The sequence below is a fragment of the Chiloscyllium punctatum genome, chromosome 51 (genome assembly GCF_047496795.1).
Source record: "Chiloscyllium punctatum isolate Juve2018m chromosome 51, sChiPun1.3, whole genome shotgun sequence".
NCBI lineage: Eukaryota > Metazoa > Chordata > Chondrichthyes > Orectolobiformes > Hemiscylliidae > Chiloscyllium > Chiloscyllium punctatum.
In genome coordinates, this window is record NC_092789.1 from 20,672,439 (window position 1) to 20,697,033 (window position 24,595).

General features: G+C 42.7%; 1 pseudogene; it reads left to right on the top strand.

The window, feature by feature from the left end:
• The first annotated feature begins 15,549 nt into the window (after positions 1-15,549).
• Positions 15,550-15,781, top strand: LOC140470509 (protein kish-A pseudogene; annotated as a pseudogene).
• The last annotated feature ends 8,814 nt before the right edge of the window (positions 15,782-24,595 follow it).

The window sequence follows — 24,595 nt, forward strand, 5'->3', positions numbered from 1 at the left end:
TTTGAATATGTGGTCGGCAGGGACGAATTATATTAAAGGGTCTGTTTCATACTGTACAATTCTATAACGCTATACCTCCATGACTCCTTGTCTGTCCTCCGGCTCTGATCCTGCCAGCAGACGTTGTGTTGGAATGACATCACTACCCTACTTAGATTAAGATTTATTTAATATTGTCACTTGAATGTCGGTACGGCGCCATCTTGGTTTACAGAATAAATTACAGAACAAATTGTACATTTGGAAAAATACGGAATAAATTCATATTACATTGATATAACGAAAACTGAAACTGCTTCAAAAGGTAACGTTTCCCTCTCTGTTCAGTTCATCCTCTCTGCTCCTCCAGCTTCCGACGTCTGTGGCCATAACAGAGACATGGGTTTCTCAGGTGTAGGAATGGTTGCTGGGTGTTCCAGGGTTTAGAGCATTTAAAAAGAATAGGGAGGGGGGAAAAAGAGGAGGGAGTGTAGCACTGCTAATCAGAGAGGGTATCACAGCTACAGAAGCTTCCATTGTTGAGGAAGATCTGCCTACCGAGTCAGTATGGGTGGAAATTAGGAACAGCAAGGGAGCAGTCACCTCTTTAGGGGTTTACTACAGGCCCCCCAATAGCAGCAGGGAGATGGAAGAAAGCATAGCTCAGCAGATTTTGGAAAAGTGTGGAAATACTAAGGTTGTTGTAATGGGTGACTTTCACTTTCCCAATATTGAGTGGGAACCTCCTTTGAGCATAAGAGTTGAATGGAGCTGTTTTTGTAAGGTGTGCTCAGGAGGGTTTCCTAACTCAGTACACTGACAGGCCGACGGGGGAGAGGCCATTCTAGACTTGGTGCTCGGCAATGAGCCGGGGCAGGTATCAGATCTTGTGGTGGGAGAGCATTTTGGTGATAGTGACCACAACTGCCTCACATTCTACATAGCTATGGAGAAGGAGAGGATTAGGCAAAATGGGAGGATATTTAATTGGGGAAGAGGAAACTATGATGCGATTAGACATGAGTTAGGAAGCATGGATTGGGAGCAATTGTTCCATGGTAAAGGCACTATAGACATGTGGAGACTGTTTAAGGAACAGTTGTTGCGAGTGATGAATAAATATGTCCCTCTGAGACAGGCAAGAAGGGGTAAGATAAAGGAACCTTGGATGACGAGAGCGGTGGAGCTTCTCATCAAAAGGAAGAAGGTAGCTTACATAAGGTGGAGGAAGCTAGGGTCAAGCTCAGCTCTAGAGGATTACAGGCAGGTGAGGAAGGAGCTCAAAGGTGGTCTGAGGAGAGCCAGGAGGGGGCACAAGAAAGGCTTGGCAGAACGGATTAGGGAGAACACAAAGGCATTTTACACTTATGTGAGGAATAAGAGAATGATCAAAGAAAGAGTAGGGCCGATCAAGGATAGCATAGGGAACTTGTGTGTGGAGTTTGAGGAGGCGGGGAAGCCCTAAATGACTTCTTTGCTTCTGTCTTTACGAAAGAAACGAACATTGTAGTGAATGAAACCTTTGAAGAGCAGGTGTGCATGCTGGAATGGATAGAGATAGAGGAAACTGATGTGCTGAAAATTTTGTCAAACATTAAAATTGACAAGTCGCCAGGCCGGGACCAGATTTGTCCTCGGCAGCTTTGGGAAACGAGAAATGCAATTGCTTCACCACTTGCGAAGATATTTTCATCCTTGCACTGCACTGGAGTCGTACCCCAGAACTGGAGAGAGGCAAATGTGATTCCTTTCTTCAAAAAAGGAAATAGGGAAATCCCCGGCAATTACAGACCAGTAAATCTCACGTCTGTCGTCTGCTAGGTGTTAGAAAGGATTCTGAGGGATAGGATTTATGACCATCTGGAAGAGCATGGCTTGATTAAATGAAGTCAACACGTCTTTGTGAGAGGCAGATCGTGCCTCACAAACCTTATCGAGTTATTTGAGCATGTGACTAGAAACGTTGATGAGCGTCGAACTGTGGATGTGGTGTATATGGACTTCATTCAGAAGGTTAGGAGGAATGGGATTCAGGGGAACATAGCTGTCTGGATACAGAATTGGCTGGCCAACAGAAGACAGTGAGTGGTAGTAGAAGGAAAATATTCTGGCTGGAAGTCTGTGGTGAGTGGTGTTCCACAGGGCTCTGTCCTTGGGCCTCTATTGTTTGTAATTTTTATTAATGACTTGGATGAGGGGATTGAAGGATGGGTCAGCAAGTTTACAGATGACACAAAGGTTGGAGGTGCCGTTGACAGTATAGAGGGCTGTTGTAGGCTGCAGTGGGACATTGACAAAATGCAGAGATGGGTTGAGAGGTGGCAGATGGAGTTCAATCTGGATAAATGTGAGGTGATGCATCTTGGAAGGTCGAATTTGAAAGCTGAGTACAGGATTAAGGATAGGATTCTTGGCAGTGTGGAGGAACAGAGGGATCTTGGGGTGCAGGTATATAGATCCGTTAAAATGGCCACCTAAGTGGACAGGGTTGTTAAGAAAGCATATTGTGTTTTGGCTTTCAAAAACAGGGGCATTGAGTTTAAGAGTCGTGAGAGCTTGTTGCAGCTCTATAAAACTTTGGTTAGACCACACTTGGAATACTGTGTCTGGTTCTGGTCGCCCTATTATAGGAAAGATGTGGATGCTTTGGAGAGGGTTCAGAGAAGGTTTACCAGGATGCTGCCTGGGCTGGAGGGCTTATCTTATAAGGAGAGGTTTACTGAGCTCGGACTTTTTTCATTGGAGAAAAGGAGGAGAAGATGGGACCTAATTGAGGTATACAAGATAATGAGAGGCATAGATAGAGTCGATATCCAGAGACTATTTCCCAGGGCAGAAATGACTAACACGAGGGGTCACAGTTTTAAGATGGTTGGAGGAAAGTATAGAGGGGATGTCAGAGACGGGTACTTTACACAGAGAGTTGAGAGAGCATGGAATGCGTTGCCAGCAGCAGTTGTGGAGGCAGGGTCATTGGGGACATTTAAGAGACTCCTCGACATGCATATGGTCACAGAAATTTGAGGGTGCATACATGAGGATCAATGGTCAGCCCAACATCGTGGGCTGAAGGGCCTGTTCTGTGCTGTACCGTTCTATGTTCTATGTTCTATGTCTGGCATTATTCCATTGGTCGGGCAATGTGCCGAATTCCTGCCACCAAGGGAGCCATCGGTTTCGAGTCCACCACCCCGAACTGGAAATGGTCACTCTCTCACGTGTCCTGTGAGCTCTCCAAGGCTGGACGCTGAATGATGAGTCCTGACTTCACGTCGAGCAACGAGTTTGCACGTAAGATATGACACTGAATGTCTTAAACAAAGAACGTGCACAATGTAATTGACAAAGTGTCTATAGATCTCAACAGACAAGAGGTGGATGTTTAAAATAAAGGAAGTAGCAGGACACCCAGCTCTTTTACAAAGGTCACTGTGTCCTATGTTCGTGATCGAATCCTTTCAAAAACGTGTGGGATTTTGGAAGTGAAGGCTTCTATTGTTCTCTTCACTGCCCCGACCCTGTCGTCACTGTTTGGAACGATACACTTGTTTGATCAGAGGATTTATCTTTAAAAAAAGACATTTACATGCATCATTTAAAAAAAACGTTGAATTGCATTCCATGATATTTCAACTTCTTCATCTCCAGCTCTCCCTCAATGTTGGAAGCCGTCGCTGCAGTAAACCAGATTGATCATTGAAGAAGTACTTTGCTTCCTGGGAGAATTTGAAGAAGTTCGTTGACAGACATGATAACAAGAATGAAGAGTTCACATATTACACAAGGATCAACCTTGCTCCCACTGGTGAACATATGAAAAACTAGTGGAATTGAATTTTGTGCATTGGTGAATCAAGGGTTGAACGCAAGGAACCATATTTTTGCACAGCATTGACTGTGGATATGGTGATAAAAACAGTAAAAATGTGACCATACCAAATTTCCAACAAAAATGACCTGCATCAGTCGCTGATGAAACACACTGCAGGAGAAAGGAAAGAAGGTGGATGACTGATATCAGCTGAGTGGAAATCCCAGAGAGCTGGGAATGACATGATACACTGAACAGCCCCTTGAACGGCTCCAGCTATTCCAATGTGTTTATCTTGGTGTATTGCTTTGTTGAACTATATTCATTCGGTGAAAAGGATCAGTCACATTCCAGAAGAAATTGAAATTTTCTGAGATGTTCCCTGTTCGCAGACAGTTCATTTATTGGAAATAGTCAGGCATAGTGAAGACCAACACAAGAGATGGTTATTAAACTCATGTTGCAGTTTAGCAGTTTTCAATTGAGTATTTTATTAAACCAATCAGACCTGACAAATTTTGAGTATTTTCAGGCTGCAATTAAATTTCAACACCCAGTGTATTTCGTCAATAGGGAATTGCCATTCATGTTGTAATATGTTTGCTCAAATGTATTTAAATCCAAGCAGCTTTCATCCCCTAATGGATCTAAGTGAAAGGATAAAACTAATGCACAGCTAAGAGAACATTTCAGAGTTTAACACCGAGAGATTGTATGCAGTCCAAAGCAAAGAAAAATGCATAGTACAGTACGGATTGTCAGGAAAATATTTTATACGATTGTTGCGACAATTGGAGTTCCTGGTGAGTGATTAAAAGTTATGAAATTGTACAAGTTTCTGTACACATTGGCTTCTGATGTACAGAGTAACATTAGAGGAGATTTTCTGATCATTCTATTACCGACATCAAAATATCATCACTTGTAAACAATTCCAGATTTACGTGAGGATTTCAATTCACTTTCCTGAAGAATGCTCGCCTTTTCCAAATCTTCCTCTCTCATAGGTGTGTGTGTGTGTGTGTGTGTGTGTGTTTGTGTGTGTGTGTGTTTGTGTGTGAGTGTGTGTGTTTGTGTGTGAGTGTTTGTGTGTGTGTGAGTGTGTGTGTGTGTTTGTGTGTGAGTGTGTGTGTGTGTTTGTGTGTCTGTGAGTGAGTGTGCGTGTGTCTGTGTGTGTGTTTGTGTGTGTGTTTGTGTATGTGTGTGAGTGTGTGTGTGTTTGTGTGTGTTTGTGTGTGAGTGTGTGTATGTTTGTGTGTGTGTGTGTGAGTGTGCGTTGGTATGTGTGTGAGAGAGTGTGTGTTTATGCGAGAGTGTGTGTGTGAGTGTCTGTGTGTGTGTGTGTCCGTGTGTTTGTGTGTGCGAGTGTGTGCACGGACGTATGGGTGTCCTGTGTGACCCGTTACAATAAAACAAGTTTCCAGACGGTAAGTATTACTGGGAGTATCTCAATGTAGGTTATACTGAATGGGATTAAAAACCAACTATCACATCGATTAAGTTTCTTTTTGCTACTGAGAGGAAATGTAGTTTAGATTTGCTCTTGTGTGGATGATTTCTTGAATCGAATAGACATCAGGGATTATATGCTTCCTGGAGTTCTGTCATTTTTAAATTGTACTCTGTTAAGGACATCATTCTTCTTTTAGTCAAATTAGATGCAGCGGTTTGGTGAAAGCCCACTCTCATCCTGATTAATCTACTTCCAAGCGGATAATCCTAAGAAAAATCGAATCTGATATGTACTGATTTTGTGAATAATCAGTAGCAATATACAAATACTAGCGCAGGTGACTGAGGTTTATTCAGAAATGGTTGGAATTTAGGAGATGAACGGGATGTCGACGCTTTGTGAGCTTCAATCAATTTCACATCACTTGTCTCCAACTGCATATGGTTCCCCGATGACTCCCTCCTTTTTGATCAAAGGCTGCCCATCTCTTATTTTCCTCACGGTATCAAAGGCATTTTTCATCATTCACAAGTAAATCAATCTATTTTCTTTGTTGGCTGATTTATTTTTGTCGGTTTAATAATGACTGCCAAATGAAATTCTGAATGTAGCAGTCTCACATGTTCTCTACATTGCGAGTTCAAACCAGGTTACAGCTTAAAATTCTCTGCTTGACTGCTGAACAGAATTTCCAAACACTAGAACAGGGGGCAATGACTGCTGAATGCACCCCAATTCATAATAGCTCCCTGTTATGGAACTCTAAACCGAGTTAATACTTCATCATCGTTTTCCTGCTGGTTTCAACATAGCAGATACAGCAGCCAGTGACTGTTTAAGAAAAGTTGATAAAACTACGTTCAAAGTGTGAGAGTTCTGGAGAAATCTGTTTTGATGATATGTATACTATCCCATCACACTCATGTCTTTGTAACTTAAGTCAGTCACATGCGTGCTTCCAGAAATGCAGGGAGTGGTTCAAGGCCGAAGGGCTCAAATCACGAGAACAAATGTTGAGCACATGGGAATTACCTTGTTGTGTCAGCGCGTCCTACCCCGCAGGACATGTCTTTCTCTCCAATCTACTCATTTAATTGTGTTCTCAGGGGTTTGCGCAGCACCAGAGACGTGGTTTAGCTTCAAACCTTGGGAGTGTTTTGTAGAGTTTGCAAGAGTCTGCATGGTTGTCCATCTGGTGCTCCATTTTTCTCCCACCGTCAAAAGATGTGATGGTCAAGTAGATTGGCCACCCTCTATAGCTCCCGGGCCCATGGATGTGCAGGCTAGGTAGATTAGCTGGGACAGTGCGACAGGAAAAGATGAGGATGAAAAATTCATATGAGTTTATGGGTTTAAGGCTTTATGGACTGAGGGTTTGGGGCTCTGAATGGGACACTCTTCAGATGGTCGGTACAGACTGGCTGGGGCGAACGTCCTTTATAAGAATTCACTGAATCCGTGGAAATACAAATATTCTAACTTTGATATTGCTGGAATCTTCCTAAAACCCCAGTTCCATGTATTTTAACAAAACCAGAGCTGCTAGCAATTAGGTGCATTCACTTAACCACATTGTAGTTTAACCAATGAAAACACCCTTTGTCTCCCTTTCTAACTGAAGTTTAGTGTTTATTGCCTTTACCCGAGTATAAATAAGACAGTGTCCACTTTTTCCTTCTCTCTCTTACAGCAAATCTCGTGGCAATTGTGATCATATCCCAAGGAATGTGCGGGATCTCCAAATGCACTACTCGTTACCTGGTGGCCATGGCACTAGCGGATCTACTGACGATTATCACTGAGGTCATGATTATCCGAATCAATAGTTATTATTTCCCAATACCTTTTCTGAAACTGACCCCTGTGTGTAAAGTTAATTACCTCCTGGCTCGAATCTCAATGGACTGGTCAGTTTGGTTTACAGTTGCCTTTACTTTTGATAGACTTACTGCAATATGCTACCAGAAGCTGAAATCTAAATATTGCACTAAAAAAACCGCAACCGTTGTTCTTGCAACAATCTGTGTATTTTTTAGTTTAAAAAACATTCCCATCTACTTTCGATTTGAGCCTTACCGAATAACTGACAACGTGCCACTGTATTGTTCCAATAAACGAAGCTATTACACTGACCCAAGATGGATTGGATTTAGAGTGTTTGATAAGATTTTAACGCCATTGTTACCATTCGCTTTCATTCTGTTTTTCAATGCTTTGACAGTTCGGCACATTTTAGTGGCTAGCCGAGTCCGTAAGGGTCTGAGACGTCAGAGCAAAGAACAGAATCAAAATGACCCAGAAATGGGAAACAGACAGAAGTCTGTGATTTTACTTCTCGCTATATCATGCAGCTTTATAATACTGTGGCTTATGTATATTTTGTCTATTTTTAATGTCGATAACGGTTTAGATTATAATGCTGAATATATATTTGTGAAAGTAGCGTATATGTTGAGGAATTTATGTTGCTGCATAAACACATTAATTTATGTTGTGATTTTGCCCAAGTTCAGAGAGCGGTTGAAGAGCCTGATGAAATATCCTATTACATCAATTATTAAACTAATTTCTAAGCGAAACAACTGAGACAGGTTGAATATTGTAACGTGAGAAGTATGGATTGGTGGAAGAACTTAAGGAAAAGGATTAGGAGCCAGACATATAAAATTGTTTTGACAGATTTACATGAAGAAACAGAGGAAATACTTTTACAGCTGATGTCTGCACTAACAAAGAAACAGCTGCACAGATCAAGCATGAACTGTCTGGAGACCTGGAAGGAATGAGCTGGCACAACCCAACACTAGAAAGCTCCACAAAGCAAATTCATCAAACATCGAACTGTGAACATCACAGCGCAGAACAGGCCCTTCAGCGCTCTATGTTGCGTCGACCTGTGAACTATTTTCAGCCTGTCCCCCTACACTATCCCAAAATCATCTCTGTGCTTATCTAAGGATTGATTAAATCTCCCTCATGTGGCTGAGTTGACTACATTAGCAGGTAGGGCATTCTACGCCCTTACCACTCTCTGAGTGAAGAACCTGCCTCTGACATCTGTCTTAAATCTATCACCCCTCAATTTGTAGTTATTCTCCCCCTTGTACAAGCTGATGTCATCATCCTAGGAAAAAGACATTCACTGTCGACCCGATCGAATCCTCTGATCATTTTGTATGTCTCTATCAAATCCCCTCTTCTTGCCAATGAGAACAGGTTCAAGTCTCTCAGTGTTTCCTCATAAAATCGTCCCTCCAGACCAGACAACATCCTGGTAAATCTCCTCTGCACCTTTTCCAATGCTTCCACATCCTTCCTGTAATGGGGCGACCAGAACTGTACACAATATTCCAAGTGTGGCCGCACCAGCGTTTTGGATAGTTGCAGCATGATATTGCGGCTCCAGAACTCAGTCCCTCTACGAATGAAACCTAACCCCACACCGTATGCCTTCTTAACAGCACTATCCACCTGGGTGGCAACTTTTAGGGATCTATGTACATGGACTCTAAGATCCCTCAGCACATCCACACTACCAAGAATCTTTCCATTGACCCAGTACTCTGCCTTCCTGTTATTCTTCCCAAAGTGCATCACCTCACATTTAGCTGCATTGAACTCCATTTTCCACCTCTTAGCCCAATTCTGCAGTTTATCCAAGTCCCCCTGCAACCTGTAACATCCCCCCTGCAACCTGTAACACTCTTCCAAACTGTCCACTACTCCACCGACTTTAATGTCATCTGCAAATTTACTAATCCATCCACCTACGCCTGCGTTTAAGTCATTTAGAAAGATGACAAACAGCAGTGGTCCCAAAACAGATCCTTGTGACACACCACTCGTAGCCGGACTCCAGGCTGAATATTTTCCATCAACCACCACTCGCTGCCTTCTTTCAGAAAGCCAGATTCTGATCCAAACTGCTAAATCACCCTCAATTCCATGACTCTGTATTTTCTCCAACAGACTACCATGTGGAACCTTATCAAAATTTTACTGAAGTCCATGTATACCACGGCAACTGCGCTACCTTCATCTACACACTTGGTCACCTTCTCAAAAAACTTAATGAGGTTTGTGAGACATGACCTGCCATTGACAAAACCACGTTGACCATCTCCAATCGAATTGTTGCTTGCTAGCTGAGGATAAAGAGAATGATCAGGGAGAAGGTAGGGCCGATCAGGAAAAGGGGAGGGAACTTATGCATAGAGTCTGAGCAGATAGGGTAAGCCCTAAATGAGTTTTTTTATTTGGTTTTCATTAAGGTAAGGGACCTTGCTGTGAATGAGAACTTTGAGGAGCTGGGATACAGTCTTGACCAGATCAAAGGTGATGAAGTTAATGTGCTAAAAATTTTGGAAAATATTAAGATTGATAAGTTCCCAGGGCCAGACCAGATTTCTCCTAGGCTGCTCCGGGAAGCGAAAAACCACTGTCGAGGATATTTGCCCCCTCACTATCCGCGGGGTCGTACTGGAGGATTGGTAGGCGGCGAATGCTGTTTCTCTTTTCAAGAAAGTTAATAGGGAAATCCCTGGCAATTACAGACCAGTCAGTCTTACGTCCGTGGTCAGCAAAGTTTTGGAAAGAATTTTGAGGGATAGGATTTATGAATATTTGGCAAAACATAGTGTGATTAAAGGCAGTAAGCATGGCTTTATGAGGGGCAGGTCATGCCTCACAAGTCTTATTGAGTTATTTGATAAGGTGACAAGACAGGTCGATGAAGATAGTGCAGTGGATGCGGTGCATATGATCTTCAGCATGGCATTTGATAAGGTTCCTCATGGTCGGCTCATTTATAACGTCAGTAAGTATGGGATACAGGGAGGTTTGGCGATCTGGATTCAGAGTTGGTTGCCTGACAGAAGGCAGAGAGTGGTTGTAGATGGCAAGTATTCTGCCTGGAGGTCAGTGTTGAGTGAGGTCCCGCAGGGCTCCGTTCTTGGGCCTCTGCCCTTTGTGGTTTTTATAAATGACTTGGTTGAGAAGGTTGAGGGGTTGGTTAGTAAATTTGCAGATGACACTAAGGTTAGAGGTGTCATCGATAGTATAGAGGGCAAATGTAGACTGCAGGATGACATGGACAGGATGCAGAGCTGGGCTAAGAAATGGCAGATGGCGTTCAACCTGGATAAATGCGAAGTGATGCATTTTGGAAGGTCGGACTCAAATGATGAATTTAGGATTAAGGACAGGATTCTTGGCAGTGTGGAGGAACAGAGGGGTCTGCGTGTGCAAGGATATAGATTCCTCAAAGTTGCCAAACGAGTCGATAGGGTTGTTCAGAAAGTACATGGTGTGTTGGCTTTCATTCACAGGGGGATCTCGTTTAAGAGCCATGAGGTTTTACTGTAGCTCTACAAGTCCCTGGTGAGACCACACTTGGAATATTGTGTACAGTTCTGGTCGCCCTACTATAGGAAAGATACAGAGGCTTTAGAGAGAGTGCAAAGAAGGTTTACCAGGTTGCTGCCTGGACTGGAAGACTTACCTTATGAAGAAAGGTTGAATAAGCTTGAACGTTTCTCTCTGGAGAGAAGGAGGAAGAGAGGAGATTTGATCGAGGTATACAAAATGATGAGTGGATTAGAGAGAGTCAATAGCCAGAGAGCGTCCCCAGGGCAGGATTGACTGGTACGAGAAGTCATAGTGTGAAGATATTAGAAGGGAGGTATAAAGGAGACGTCAGAGGCAGGTTCTGAATGCAGTGAGTTGTGAATGTATGGAATACATTGTCAGCGGTGATGGTGGAAGCGGAGTCATTGGTGACATTTAAGCGACTGCTGGACATGCACATGGTTAGCAATGTGTGGAGGAGTTAAGTTACTATATTTTACATGAGGATTAACCTCGGCACAACATCATGGGCCAAAGGGAAAGTTCTGTGCTGTACTTTTCTATGTTCTATGTTCTCACTCGAATATGGCTGGTGAGTGTATAAACGCCGATTTTCTAAACAAATGATGCTTGACTCAGGCAACCAATTCATTATTTCTGCAGATATTCTGACTCAGCCAAGTTTCAGTGTGATCTGAATGGTTCTCTGCTCTGGCTGTTGGTATGATAGACTGTTCCTCTCAGGGGATTGTTTAATACAGGTATCTCTGAATCAAACAGAAATAAAATCACAGTGTCTGTCACCGAAGTGCAATTTTTACGAACATGACTAGTCTCATAAAAACCAATAGATTCCTGATTTGAAAATTTACTTCCAATTCGTGTTTAATTCTCTGTATAAAATCAATGTGCCTGCTGCCTAAGGAATTAAACACGAGAGGCACACGTTTCAGATGGGGTCATTAATGGCTCTGAAACCTAGGAGCATACCTTGAAGTTGTGATTAAGAGGATATTGGCTTTTCGTTCAGTTCTCCAATTTTCTCTGGAAAATAAGAAGTGGCCCAGTCTTTTCAGACTGAGGAGCTATGGAAACCAGTCAGTTCTTTGGAAGTGACACTGAAAGAATGACAAAGAACCATCTCTGAGTGAAGAGAGATGACATTGATTCAAATCCTGTCTGCAAATTGTCAAGATTATGAACCCACAGATTGAGACTTTTGCTGAATTACACTAAATACTGTCAAGTTTGAATTCATCCAGATTTGTATTACACGATAATACTGTGTCTGTATGCGTGTAAGTGCAGAGGGTGTGGGGAACGGATTGTGGGAAGCGAGGGGGGGGGGAATGGGGGAACCAGACAGGATTGACTGGTCTGCTTGTCCCTATATTGTTTAAAGTGATGCCTCCTGGTGAAGGGATTCAGGCAGAGAGGGAGGGAGCAGGCTAATTCTCGCTCTCCCTCTCTCACACACGTGCACACACACACACACACACACACATACACACACATATCCATACACAAACACGCACAGACGCACACACACACATACACACACACACACATACACACACCTACACACATTTCTAAAACTCCCTCCCCCCCACAAACACACACATCTACTGTAAGGAGGATTGCAATCGTTCTGAGATCCCTCAGAGTGGGACATACCCATGTAACGTCATCGAGACGTACAACATGGAAACAGACCCTTTTTTTCAACTCATACATGCCGACCAGACATCCGAAAGTAATGTAGTCCCATTTTCCAGCCCTTATCCCTCTTCGCCTATCCTATTCATATACTCAAACAGATGCGATTTAAATGTTGTAATTGCATCAGCCTGAACCACTTCCTTGGGCAGCTCATTCCTTTCACACACCCCCATCTGGATCCCTTTCAATCTGATTGATATTTTTTCTGCTCGCTCTGCAATATTAATATGATTTGTCTTTTGGCAGCATTTCAGACACAGTGTGTCCACAGTAAATGGTATTTCCAGTGCATCCGTATCCAGGCACGTCTGGTGGTGATTTGAATTTTATTGTACTTTCAGTAACTTGAGATGTTTTGTGATGGTCGCTGACAGGTTATAAGAAAGAAAAATGGAAAATCCCTGAAATCTACTGAGTTATGCGAGTGGACACGATCATCTTCATTTATTAATTAATTCTCAGGGACAGCATCACAAAGGATAAGGTAGAGCTGCTTACTATATCTAAAGTCATTTCATTGAAGAACAAAACATACGTGAAACCTGAGAAATTGACAGTTTTTAATGCCTCCTCAAAAAATAGATCTGGTCTTTGAGCAGCGACGGGAGGAAGCAAGCAGAGGTTGCCAATGTATCACTTTCAGCACAAGAGGGACGGTTGAACAGACAGAGAGACAGTTTGACCCGCACAGTCATTGTTATTACCGAAAACAACAAATCCCAGCGACCAGAGATGAATGCACAGATTTGCACACATTCATAGATACAGACATGAATACACAGAAATGGACAAATGCTCATATATTGAATCACACACAAATACTTACAAAAACAATCAACAGATCGACGCGCAGACAAACATAGGGAAAAACACACAATCATAAACATGAATGCGAACACACACACACACACACGTATAATGACACACATGCAGTCACACAGAGACACAGACATCTACATTCTTGCAGGCAGACCTAGAAATCGAGAGAGACACACACTAAAACAGTCAACGCATTCAGTCAAACAAAGTTTTGCGTATCGACATATAGAAATACAAACACAGAGAAACAAAGAGGTCCACACATATACAATAAGTGATCAAATGCACACCAGATTAGTACAGTGTGGAGGTATGCATGTGAGGTTAACCAACTTGATAGCAAAAGTAGCAAGGCAGTTCATCATTTGAAAAGCTAAATCATTAGAGAACGGATGTTTCCAGGAGGGTGTGCAGTCTGTGCATTCAGTTTCCAGTCAATGCGTTCAGTGTTGAGTCTGTGCATTCGGTTTGGCGTCAACGTATTTAGTGTGGGGTCCATGTTTTCAATGTTTTGACCATGTATTAATTTTTGGCACTTGAGCGACAGATAGCGAGAGACAGAGTGTTCCTCCTGAAGCCCACAAACACCCCTCCACCGAACCCTCACCTTCGCTGTACCTGTCCTGCCCACAAGGTCAGATGGCGCACACTCCATCTTTATCGCCATCGTAGGAACCCTGTTTTGGATTTTCCTGCTGTCTGAGGCTGGAAAAAGTCGCATTAACTAACATCTCTGTGTCACAGAACACTCAGCTTCAGGCAACATGCAAGAGATTGGGTGGAGCAGTGTGCGATCACCGATTAATCTGGATGGCACAGGGGGTCAGGAGCAGTTCCACCCCAGCTGTGGCATTCCAGAATCATTCCTGAAATTAACAAAGGGAAAGATCACTGTTGCCATTGGTCATCTCTTCCATCTCCCCCAACTTCTCTGCCGTCAGTCCCCTTCACTGACGCTTCCAACTCGATGCCATGAATTAATTTTCTAATCCCACTTTGACACCTTCACCATTTATTGCCCACTGATTGCCTCTCGAGTTGGCCGTGCTCGCATGTACTAATAATGGCCGCTTGCTGTTCAATGGCGTCACCATCATTTTATCCCGGTCCCACTGCATCAACCCATCATCAACATTGTGGGAATTACGTTTGAACCACAAAGTGAGCTGAACGGACCATATCAATTCAGTGGCTAAAGAGCTAATTAGATGAGAGCAATCCTGCAAAAACTGAATGATCTCCTGAAGAAACCCTCATTCCCACAAGGCTGTCCATCCACGTCAAGGCACAAATGAAGAACTTGATGGAATATTGTCCATTCACCTGGATCTGCACAGTTCCCGTGACAATCAAGGATCTCGAATCGATCCAGGACAATACAGCTCGCTGGATTGACAAAGCATCCACTCTGTGCACCATCGATGCTCAGTAGCAGCAATGTGCACCATCTACAAAACACCCTGCAGAAATTCACCGGAACTCCGACCACATCACCTTCGAATCTTCTGACCACTTCTGTCCAGGACAGTAGGTCCATGGGAACACTATTCTATGCAAGTTCCCCTGCAATCTACTCACCTTCCTGACTTGGAAATATATCGCTGTTCCATCCGTAGCACTCGTCAACTTTCTTGACGTCCCTCCCTAATAGCATTGTGGGTCAACCTGCAGTATGCATTCTAATATACTTCACGCAGACAGCTCCCCACCACCTTCTCAATGTGGCAAAGGGGATGAGGAATAAACGTTGTCCAAAAAAGCCCTTCCCACTGACCGTGAATGAAGAGAAATGAAGGGCAAGGGAAATGTATTGATAATAGACTATCGCTCACTCACAGTGTTGAACTTCCATCCCTGACACGTTCTTGTAGATTTATGTGCAGCACAAATGGTTGCATAAGGTCAAGCAGGAATTCTCCATACACTCTTTTCAAGGGGGACAGTTAGGGATGGGCGACACATGGCAGACTGCCCAGTGCTGACCACATCTCATGAGAGGAATAAAAGTTCAATGAAAATAGTCAGGATGTGGTTTCAAAGTGAACTAATCCGTGCGATGTTCTTCACCCATCCCAGCCTTCTCACCTTCCAGATGTTTGCATCCCAGCATAAACCTGAAGGATTTTCCATCCTTCTGTCTTGCTCCGCTCTCGAGCCCTGAGTGTGAAACTGCTCAGTTGGTTCAAGTGCTCAGACATGAATTAAAAGCAAGAACATTGACGATGGTAGAGGAACATAAGTCCTTGAGCTGACCTTTACTGAGCCACATTACAGGAGATGAGCAGCAAAACAGACAACACTAAGTCTCTGCTTGTATCTCCTTTTCGGTGGCACATATTTTACATGGTTAATTGACACCATACTGGACCAGCTTCTACTCCCAGACCTGCCACAAGTATAATGTGGCGATGAAGTGTGCATGATGTTCACAGTTTTCAACTTCCAGTGACAATTGACGGTGATACTACTTTTGCCTGGTATCTCTTATATCAAGGCCCACGCTCCTCGTGTCCTAGACAAAAATAAAACTGAACTACCTGGGAATGTTTGGGAACTGTGCAAGAATAGACGAAGGAAAAATCCCCAATGTCACCATTTGTTGGATCGTGTTAGGGTTTGCCTCGCACACTTTGAATACCGCTCTGTTCTCATGAACGTACTGAGGATACCATAAAAATTAGATCCGTTCAACTGGGGCACAAACGCAGATGAGTAGCACTGTCACCAAAATGAATATGATACAACTTATGACAAACATGTGCTATCAATTTGCGATTGTCATTTGTATTGTTATACATCGACAATGACTTCAGGCTAATGACCTTGCATGTTACAAAGTGTAAGCAGTTTGGATTATGCCCTACACTATCTACCTGATACGAACATAGAAGCAAAGGTTAGGACATAGTTATTTGTGTGACTCACTGCCTCAGCAGATCTGACAGGACACAGACAATTCTCGTGGCTTGAGATGTGTTCATGGGAACTCACTGTTTCGCAAAGCTATGTGCAGTGAATAGACTGACGCAAAAACATCAAAATGATCAATGGGGTAAAACTGCAAATCATGTCAAGGCGGAGAGCAAGAGGTTCTTCAAACATCTAACATAAATGTAGAGAGGCTTAAGTGAAGATGGAAGCTTGGAGAATGAGGCTGGCAAAGTAACAACAAGAAACCTGGAAGTGTCAACGGTGTTGATAAAATATTTTGCATAAATCTTTACATTAGAAAACTTTTCATTATGGAAACTTACTATTTTAAAGATGGAAAAGGAAGAAAGCAAATAAGAAAAATCGCGAATATGAGACAACATGGGGTCCTAATAGGACCAATGACTGATATGTGCCGTGGACCTCATAGGAAGTCTTCTAAGACAATACACAAGTAGTTAGAGGCATATTGAGATGCACAGGAACTAATCTTGTAGAAATTCATTGAGGCTTTACAGCCTCAAAGAAAAGTCAAAAATTGCAAATTATTACTTATGAAGGGAAAACATCAAAAAATGATAAAACTTGATTAAATAACTACAAAGCTTGTTGTTGGAAAATTGTGTACATCTGTTTTAAAGAATGTAGTAATGGAACATTTAGTAGTAAATGATATAATCAAGAAGCGTCAGATGGCTTTTTGCACGTGAACTCACGGCTGGAAGATTTATTAGAATTATTTGAGGAAGTGACAGGCAGGATAGATAAATGGGAAGTAGTGAATACAATATGTTTATTTTTCAGAAGACGTTTGTCACCTTGCTGCACATTCTGCTACTTCATGAGTCTACATTGTTAGATTTAGTCTATCAGCATGGACAGAGGCTGAGAGAGTGGTGCTGGAACATCACAGCAGGTCAGGCAGCATCCGAGGAACAGGAAAATCAATGTTCCATTCAAAAGCCTTTCATCAGGAATAAAACATATTGATTGATTTTAATTAAAGATTGGAATTGATTGGAATCTCTTTTTTTCAAATAGTTCGTTTGGAGCTGTTTTGTCACGTGTGTCGAGGAAGGGTTCCTGACACAATATATAAATAGGCTGACTCGAGTATAGGCCGTATTGCACTTGTTGCTTGGAAACGAACCATGCCAGATTTCAGATCTCTCGGTAAGGGAGCATTTCAGTGATAGTGATCACAATTCAATCACTTATGGAGAGGGATAGGAGCAGATAGTATGGGAAAGTATTGGATTATGAGAGGGAGAATTAGCGTGGTATTCGACAAAAGCTGGATTTCTAGGTTAAGAACATGGTTTGTCTGTGAAATGCATGTCGGAAATGTGGGGGTCCTTTAGGAAGCAGTTGCTGGTAGTGACGGATAGGTTTGTCCCACTGAGGCAAGGACGTAATGTTGAGTTGAAAGAACTTTGGGTGATAAGACATGTGAAACATATCGTCAAGAAGAAGAAAGAAGCTAACTTCAAGCTGTGGAGACAAAGATAAGGCCTGATTTCAGAGGGTTACCACGGAGCGAATAAGGAACTGAGGAAGAGTCTTCAGGATTCTGAAGGATTGAAGGAAAACCCTCAGGAGTTATACACCTATGTGATGAACAAGGGGATGGTCAGAGTGAGTGTAGGGCCGGTCATGGATAGTGGCGGCAGCTTGTACCTGGGACCCGAGGAGATAAGGGAGATCCAATACGAATACTTTGCTGCAGTACTCCCTCCTCCGAGGGACCTTGATGTTTCTGAGAACAGAGTGAGACAGACTGATATGCTAGAAAGAGTTAATGTAAGGAATGAGGGTGTACTGAAAATATTGTTAAACCTAAAGGTAGATATAACCCCTGGGCCAGATTGGAGATACCCTGGTTTATTATCTAAAGTGAGGGAAGAGAGTGCTGCACCTTTTTCCATGATCTTTGCATTCACACTGTCCACTGGGTGAATGACAGATGATTGGAGGGTAGCAGATATTATTGCTTTTTCCAAGAAAAGGATTACCGATAATCCTGGGAAATACAGTCCCGTCAGTTTTAGGTCAGCCGTTGGCAAAATATTGTAAAGAATTCTTAGTGACATAATTTATGATAATATAGAAAACCATAGTTTGATTAGATATAGTCAGCACGGCTTTGTGACGAGCAGGTCATGCACAGCAAACTTTATTGAATTCTTTGAAGATGTGACGAAATACGGTCGATGAAGGTGGCCCAGTGTATGTGGTGTGTGTAAATCTTAGCCAGGCGATATGATAAGGGACCCCATGTTAGGCTCATTCAGAATGTAAGGGGTAAGGGGTGTCAGGTAATTTGGCTGTCTGGATACTGTATTGGCTGGCCCATGGAAGATATAGAGTGATGGTAGATGGGAAGTATTCAGCCTGGAGCTCAGTGACCGCTGGTGTTCTGCAGGGATCTGTTCTGGGAGCTCTGCACTTTTTAATTTTTATAAATGATTTGGATGAGGAAGTGGGAAGGTGGCTTTGTACGTTTGCCAAAGACACAAATAGATGGTAGATAGTATGAAGGGATGTTGTAGAATGCAACAGGACATGGAGAGCATACCCCAATCCGTAGGGGTGGCACGGTGGCTAAGGAGTTAACATTGCTGCCTCAGTGCATGAAGGACTCGTGTTCAATTCCATCGTCTAGCACCTGACTATGTGGAGTTTGCACATTTTCCCGTGTCTGCGTGGGTTTCCTCCAGGTGATCCAGTTTACTCCCACAATCCAAAGATATGAAGGTTAGGTGATTTGGCCATGCTAAATTGTTTGGTGTTGTACAAGAATGTGTATGTTAGGGTAGATTGGTCATGGTCAATTGTCCCGTGGTGTCCAGGGATGTGCGGGTTCTCTGATGGCCGTTCTACATTGTCCATAGTGTTCAGGAATGTGTACGTGAGTGCAGTTAGGGGTTAAATGAAAGAGAATGGGTCTTTGTGGATTATTCTTTGGGGATCGGATGTGGTTTTGCTGAGCCATCGGACTCGTTTACACACCGCAGGGATTCTATGATGTGAGGATACAGATTTGGGATGTGAAGTGGCAGATGGAATTCAAGCTGGAAAAGTCTGAACATTTCTCTACAGACCGTCGAATTTGAAAGCGGATTGCAGGGTTAAAGGCAGGATTATTGGCATTGTGGAGGAACAGAGGGGTCTTGGGGTTCATGACCAGAGATCCCTTGAAGTTGTCACCCAAGCTGATCGAGCTGTTCAGAAGGCTTTTGATGTGCTGGCATCCTTAACAGGGCGACTGAGTTTAACAACCGTGAGGTAATACTGCAGCTCTACAGAATCGTCGTTAGACCACACTTGGAATATTGTTTTCAGTTCTGGTCGCCTCATTATGGAAAGAACGTAAATGCTTTAGAGAATATTCAGAGGAGATTTACTAGGATGCTATCTGCACGGGAGGGCATTTTGACAAGAAAACTTAAAGGAGCGCGGCCTTTTATCATTGGAGACAGAGGAATGAGTGGTGACATGATACAAGTGCAGCAAATGTTAAGTGGCATGGATAGACTGGATAGCCAGAGACGGTTTTTTTGCCTAAGGCGATAATGTCTTTCATGTGGGACATAATTTGATTGTAATTGGAGAAGGATTAAGCAGAGAAGTCAGAAATAGGTTCTTTTCACAGAGAGAGGTGGCTGTGTTGATTGCACCGCTCGCTCTAGTAGTAAGGGCTGGTACATTACGTCAATTTAAGTGATTGGCACATGGAAGGTCGTACAATGAAGGGTATGTTCGTTAGTCTGATGTCAGAATAGGATGAAAGGTCGGAACAACATCGGGCGCTGAAGAACCTGAACTGTTCTAAGAGTGTGCTGATTGTCATCTTATGCATGGCGTACTCACTGTGTAATGTCATCGTTATTCCCGGTTTGCAACATATTCATAAATATTCATAAGAATCCTGAATGCCATTGAGAAGAAAAATTCTCTAGTTTACATTTTGTCTTTAATTTGACTTGAGTTAATCTCTGAAAGATTCAATCCACTTAATTTTGAATATGTGTTCAGCAAGTTCAGATGGCTTCCACTGTCATTAACATTTTGAGCAGGGATATAATGTTCGTATATGAACTTTATAGATGCATTAGCTGTGCATTCATTCAACAAACAAAATTCATTGATTTACGAAAGCAGATGAATTCCTCAACTCACGAACTTAATGGCTTCAACAATGGCCTGTACTCTATAGTCGAGGGCAAACCCAACTAGGTTAGCAGCCAAGGTAATGACAGAACTATTGAAGCTTCAGTCTGACAACAGCCAGAGTTCTGATGGGCTTCTCTCTGAGGCCCTCTCGAAGTGGCGAGTATTTAATTCATTAGTTTAAGTTTTAAAATCCACATACATTCATGGGATTTCGCTTCAGATGGCCATATTGCAAATGGAACAGAGAACACAAGGAAAGCCAAAAAGAAAGCAAATGCTAGTTAAAACTCCTTTGTTTAGAGGAAACATGTTTAAGATGTTATCTTCGGATACTCCAGTTCAAAGTAATCAGTCGCAGTCGACATGATTTGCAAAAGTGAAATCATGTGTATTCCAATTACTGATTAGTAACACGTGTTGTTTCTAAAGGGGAATCATTAGTGACATTGTACTTAGTTTTCCAAAATATGTTTGATGATGCATCGTTTCAATCGTCACAGGTGAGTTAAAAAGAGACTCGAGTGTAACATGAAACATATTGACATTGGTGTAGATTAGCGAGAAAACGAAAAAAAACGGTACCTGCAAAATTGGATCTTTTACAACTTGGAGAATGTGTGCCAAAGCGGTCAGTGTTAGTAGCTCAAATTAGATGAATTGATGAATGATGTGGTTGCGAATTTACTTCGACAAAATTACATGCCCAACAGCATAAGCAGTACGTGATAGACAAAGCAAAGCGATCCCATAACCAACGGATCACATCAGAGTTGCAAACCCCTGATACATCCAGTTGTGAGTGGTGGCAGACAATTCAATAACTCACTGGAGGAGATGGCTTCAAAAATATCTCAGTCCTCAATGACCAAAAACCCCACGACATTGATGTAAAACATAGGTCTGAAGCATTTGCAATAATTTCACTCCGAGTTATATCGTCAAATGGTTGGAGGAAGTGGACAAATCAGAAGTGATGCGCTTTTGAAACATTCCAGCAATAGTACAGAACAGTGATCCAGAAGCTGCTGCTTCCCTAGATAAGCTGTTTCAGCACATTTTCTGTGCTGGCATTGACACAAAATGTGGAAAATTGGACAGTTATGTCCTGTGTAGAAAAAGAATCAGGGTAAATCCTTTCCCGTCAACTTACACTCATTAAGCCCACTCTCGATCATCAGCAGTGTTACCAAACAGAATCTGCTCAGAAGTAATCTGCTCAATGATGTCCAATAAGGGTTCCGCCAGGACCATTGAGCTCCTGATCTACTTTCAGCCTTAGTTCAAACATGCACAGAGCAGCCGAATTCCAGAGGTAACGTGAGAGTGACAAAATGCAACTCCAAGACACCATTGGATGGAGTGCGGCATCAATCACCGATAGGAAAAGAAACTGGAATCAATGCGTACCGGGGTGCAAAATTCTCTGCCACTTAAAATACATTGGCACATTGGAAAATAACTGTGGTTGTTGGATGTCAATACATTTAGCGTCAGGACAACTCTTCCGGAGTTCATCAGGATAATGAATCTTCACTTCATCTTCCGTCCATCATAAAGTCAGAAGTGGGAATGTTCAGCGATGATTGCACAATGTTCAGCACTATTCTCAAATCCCGAGATACTGAAGCAGGCTATTTTCATATGTACCAAGATCTGATTAATACAAGGCTTAGCCTGATAACTAGCCAGTAACATTCGTGCCACGCAAATGCCAGGCAACGAGCATCTCCAAAATTCGATGTGTTTTTCATACCGAGTCTGCCATTGTATTGTCAGGTTGAAAGCGCTTCCCATATTATTTATGGTCTGGTCAAATTGAATACAAGAAGACATAAGCAGATTTCTGTAAGGAAAATGTATTTACTGAATCTGCTTTATTTCATGCAAAATAATGTCTGAATCTATCTTCTGTACAAATGCAGATATAGCCAATAAGCGGGTTACTGTGCTTCTAACCCACTGGGGACTCCTGACAGCTGCCTGGCACAGAGAAGTCTATTTTACTTACCCCAGCACCTGTCCTCGAATCCCGTCTGATATTAAGCTTCAATCGTGCTCGTCTCACGAATCTGATTCAATGATTAATCATCCCATGAACGGAGCAAACTCTTTGATATTGATCTTATTCTGTTGTTACGTTCTGAATTCCCATTTCAGTATTTTTCAGGTCTGGGTGTTTCAATGCTCACTACTTAAAAATGTTTCTGACAAACAATCATGTCTTATTCAGTTACCTGACAGCCAAATTATAATTTATTTTAGACCAGACCGATTTTCATGTATTTTTACACTTTGTATCAATGGTTCATTGCCATGACCTATACAATTAACCCAGTGTGGTTTGCTTTGAAGATATTATTCATGAATTGAATGCTACCTCTCCTCCAACTCATTTATATTTAATACTTTCACCTTGAATAATAAGCAGTCTAGGTGACATGCCTTCTATCTCGAACATAAATAATTTACATAACCCAGGAAATGGATCCAACAGACGATGGTTCAGTCCTAAATATGATGATCACTTTCGCAACAACTCAACACGGTGGAGTGTTAGCAAGTGATATGAATGTGTGAATTGCTTTCCACACCTTCAAAATGAGAATGATTCTTCCGCAGACTGACTTATCTGATGTTCAATGAGTTGATCTGATCACCGATTTTCAGGTCTGGAGTGAGAAAATTCTGAATGATATTTTGTCAGTGTCAGCACCAATTTGTTGAGCACCAATTCCGCAGAATGGTTATGGAACAGCAAGCAGTGGAGCAATAATTCATTCTTCAATGTGCATTCCCTGTTTATCGACAGCTTGGAACAATGGTTGAATGCCTTGTCTGTACAGAAAAGGTTTCGTGACCTCTCCTGACGTGAACTCGCTGCTATGTCAGTCGTGTGGATGATTAGAATAAACACTTTAAACAAAAAAAACATTTTTTGTTGTTCCTTGAAATAATCTGGAAGGAAAATACATCTGTATCATCACTCAATGTCAGACAGGCAAGCTGATAGTTTAATGACAGTTTGAGAGTGTTGGTGGTGACGCAGAGCTGGAGGGTGTCAGGAAACTTCTGAAATTTAATGGCCTAGAGTCTGAGGATATTACACATGTAGCCTGCTTGTAAAGTCAAGTATGAATTCTCAGGCTTGTCCAGAGAAAACAGTGCTGGCGCAGACAGAAAAGTGACTGCAGGAGATTGGCCAGCTGTGGTTAGGTCAATCAGAAACGGTCCAGAAGTATGCAGCCACAGAGAAGAGAATGACTTGGGAGAAAGTTTGGAAGAGGATTTATGCGGTCAACTTCGCAGTAATAACGATACCTAATCATTACAGCTAATTATGTTCTCGCTAATGACAATGGCTCAGGAATCGACAGGACTGGCAGCTTAATGTTCCAGGATACAATGGTGACAAGATTGATAGAAAGGGAGGCAAAGTGGGGTGGGGTGGGGGGTGTGGTGGCATTTATGATAAGGCAAGGCACAACAGCTGTACTGAGGGAGGCTATTCCGGGAAATACATCTGAGAAGTTATTTGTTAAGTATGTGCAAAAAACTTTCTGATTCCGTGTGTGGATGTACCTACTAGAGAAGATGCAAAACGTGACCTCCTCTTGGGAAATAAGACAGGGCAGGTGACTGAGGTGTCAGTGGGGGAGCACTTCGGGGCCAAGGTACATAATTCTATTAGTTTTTAAACAGTGGATGGAAAAGGATAGACCAGATCCAAAAGCTGAAGTTCTAAATTTGAGTGCGAGCAGCAGCTAAGGTAAGACTGTTTGTTTTAAAAGTACTTACCGGTAGCGGGCAGCGGTGTTTTTTTTTTACTCTCTCTCTTCACAGAAAGAGCGGGAGCAGCAGGGGGAAGTGACGACGACCAGAGAGGCAGCCGAGACCCGGAAGCAGGTGGAGCGAAAGCTTACCTGGGTAGGTTTGTTAGCCCTTTAAAAGCGCGCAGCTCCTCCAAGACCGTGTTAGGGAACTGGAGCTGGAGTTGGATGAACTTCGGATGAACTTCGGATCATTCGGGAGGCAGAGGGGGTCATAGATCGGAGCTATAGGGAAGTAGTAACTTCAAAGATGGCAGATAGATGGGGACAGTGAGGGGGACTGGGAGGAAGCAGCCAGTGCAAGGACCTCCTGCGGCCGTTCCCCTCAAGAACAAGTATACCGTTTTGGATACTTGTGGGGGGGACGACTTACCAGGGGTAAGTGACGGGGCTCAGGCCTATGGCACGGAGCCTGTCCCCGTTGCTCAGAAGGGAAGGGTGGAGAAGAGCAGAGCAATAGTAATTTGAAACTCGATAGTTCGGGGCACAGATAAACGGTTTTGTGGGAACGAGAGAGACTCACGTTTGGAATGTTGC